Raw genomic sequence first — 3,401 nt, 5'->3', positions numbered from 1 at the left:
TAAGAATGTAGGCTAAGCACGTACAGAGCAGCTCAGTTTTATAGATGAGGAAACTGGGGCAAAACAGTTACCAAAGGGCGGTCACTGTGGGTGAGAGGTGGACGTGCGCTGGACCTGAGCCCGGGGCCCACCCACGAGACTCGCAATCCACTGGGTAAATAGAGGGGGGCCTGGAGTGTGCATTCAGGCAGGCTCATCCGCTTCGAGGACCCGCCGGCAAGGGCGGCAGTGGAGGGGCCGGGCAGACGTGCCAGAACAGAGGGCGTGCTGTGGGCAGGCGCTTCCCGGCTTTCACCCCGGGAGTGGAGATGAACTTCAGATGACATCCTTTGTCCTCTCAGAGATGTCAGAGGTGCTGTGAAAGATGAGATCTAAAAAAAGAGCTTGTAGACTTCAAGAATGCACAGAAAACGCACACAGTGGTGGCAGGACCGCTGCAGAGAGCCTGGCAGTCAGGGCGGATGAGCTGCCGTCTCCGAGGACAGAGAGCAGCAGCCCCCGCTGACGGACGAGAGGCCAGAGCAGATGGACCGGAGGGGCCCTGGATCTTCCTGGACTGAAGGAGGACCCGGAACTATACATTACCAGAGCTATCGTGCGCCAATCAAAAGTCTCAAACACTAACATGTAAGACATCAGGTAAAGGTTGGTTGGTTTGTTTTTTTAAGTATCAAGACTAAAGGGAGGGCACCATTAACATCCAGGCAGAAAGAACCCAGCCACCAACGGACAAGGGTTAGCCTGGGCAGGCTTACCACGTCATGGCGCCCCTCGGAAGGCTGCAGTACCCCTTGAGCTTTTGGGGAACAGGGCTGTGGGCCACAATTTCAGTCTTAGCCAAGTTTTAGTTCACACTTGACAGCTACAGAAATTCATTGCAGTCACGCAAGGAGACACCTTGCGCGTAACTTCTGCTACACCCACACTCGTTCCTGGGGAGGGAGCTCTGGAGTCGGCTCCACAGCCGAGGGTGAGTCAGTGTCAGGCCGTGAATGGGCAAGGCAGAGCGTGAAAGGACTGGCAGGGAGAGCGTAACCGCTTTCATAGATGATTGTAATTACAGTGATAAAATAGAGTACAAATGAAGTGATGTTGATAGAAGCTGGAGTAGTAAACCACGATTAAAGGGAAAGAGCCGGTACACTTGCCCTCGAAGGCAGAGGCGCTGTGCGTGAGGCTCTGCTCTCCAAGAGCCCCCCACACGGGTGGGGTTGAGAGCTGCACAGCCCGCAAGCACGTCCGGTAGGTGTTTTCTGTTACGCTGTGGTATACAGTATACCTGGGGCCACTTTTTAATGTTTTTTTTTAATCAATAGCTTATTTTTAGATCATTTTGTGCTTTTTCCCATCTCAGTGGTCATCCCCGTCGGCTTCCCATCACCAGATCACCCTGTGCCATCACCACAGGCCCGTGCACTCCCCTCTGCCCCTTTTTTTGATCCCTTTCCTTACTCCACCCCGGTGAAATGTCTCTGGTATGCAGTTGTTCATTATTATTATTATTTCCCCCTGGTCCTTTATGCTCCTGCTATGAGTGAAGCCATCCGGTATTTTTCTTTTTTTCTTTCTGGCTTATTTCACTCAGCATGGGTGGAGACCCATGTTGCTGCAAAAGGCATGTGCTTATCTTTTTCGATTGCTGAATAATATTCCATTGTGTATATGTACATCTTTTTAGTCCAGTCATCTACTTGTGGGCATTTGGGCTGTTTCCATGTCTTTCCTATTATAAGTAAAGCAGCAATAAACATGGGGTGCAGGTCTTTTTCAATCAGTGTTTTTGTGTCTTTTGGGTAGAGACCTAGGAGTGGGACTGCTGGGTCGGAGGGAAGCTGCCTGGAGCCATTTATAACCCCCGCCCCATACCATCTTTTCACGTTGCCATGGAGAGGTTTGCTGGGCACCTGCCTTCTGTCCCTAATCGTCATATTATTCTACAGTGGAAAGTATTGCTGGGAAAAGCAAAAACCATGCTACTTAAAAAAAGAAAGTATACTTACCTGGCAGGGGAGATACCATGATCACGAAAAAAAGAAAGTAATTTGGCCAGTTGCTCAAAAAATTGAACGTCAAGTTATCATATGATTTGGCAGATCTACTCCTAGGCATACTTGCAAGAGAATTAAAAACCTGTCCATATAAAAACACGTACATGCAGGTTCATAACAGAATTGTTAATAATAGTAATGGTGGAAATTACCCAGATGCTCACGAGTCAGTGAAAGTGAACCAAGGTGGCAGGGCCGCGCACGGAGCGCCAGGCAGCGCCAGGAAGAAGCGTGTGCCGTGCCGCTCGGAGCCGGAACCACTGGGCAAAGAAGCCGGAGCCGTCCCAGGGCCACTGGGCACTGCCCTGTTGGTGCGGAGCACACGGGAGACAGTAGCTGGGGAGCTGCCAAAGAGGGGCGCAGGGCTTTAGGCAGGGTGGCAGGGTCCCGGCAGTCCCCGTGCGGGCGGTCATGCAGCTCGGGCTTTGCTGAAACAGCTCTGCGGCCTGCGCGCCGCTTGTGCTTACCTCGTCTCTTGAGGGCCGGTTTTGACCTGCTCGTGGCCCCCGAGTGTACAAGGGCCAGTTAATGCTGCCTGGGAGAGGCCACGTTGAGTAACTGACCTGGAAACAAAATTACAAGTGATTAAGAATTATGAAAGGAAAAAAAACTAGTGATGGCTACTGCTCGCCACCAGGCAGTCTCAGGTCCCATCACCGTGATCTCAGAGAACAAGAGCGGAGCGGCAGAGGCGTTAAAGGAGCCGCTTCATTGGAAGCAACAAGACCAAAAAGAACTCGGGCAGTTCTTTATCAGCCCTACAGAAAACCCCAGCAGCCTGGGCTAAAGACCAGCGCGGAAGCGTGTCCCTCTCAACACCATCGGCATCACAACCGAAGCCGAGTTTGCCACGCTGAGGAAGAGACGGGGCCTCGCTGTGGGGCTGGCCCACCGCGCTCTGCCGAAGCACCCGCAGATCCCGCGTCAGGCGGCACCCACGCCGGTGCCTCGCTGCAAGTGTCGGCACAGAGCCGCTGAGGAGCCTCCAGATGAGCTGACTGTGGGGGAAAGCTGCTTGCCAGAGCAAATCTTCAGTGTGGGTGAAACCGCCCTTTTCTCAAACAGAAGCCTGGAGGGAGTCGCACCCTTAAGGAGGCCAAGTCCAGGCCAGGTTTCAAGACGCAGGGCAGGGTGATATCTCACCTGGGGCAGTGTGCGGTGGCGCATGAGCCGCTGGACCTGGCGCCGGAGAGCCCAAGGCCTGGAGCGCGTCGCTGGCACCGCGGGCGCGCTGGGAGCAGGAAGCCTCACGGAGGGCCTGGCTCCCCTTCCAGGTGCCTCCTCAGTGCTGTGCCAGTGACGTGAGAGGCACCGTCTGGAGAATAATAGACCATTTAATATTTAATAATTTTT

The sequence above is a fragment of the Condylura cristata genome, unplaced genomic scaffold (assembly GCF_000260355.1).
Source record: "Condylura cristata isolate star-nosed mole 26May11 unplaced genomic scaffold, ConCri1.0 scaffold00006, whole genome shotgun sequence".
NCBI lineage: Eukaryota > Metazoa > Chordata > Mammalia > Eulipotyphla > Talpidae > Condylura > Condylura cristata.
Note: the sequence above shows the minus strand (reverse complement) of the source record.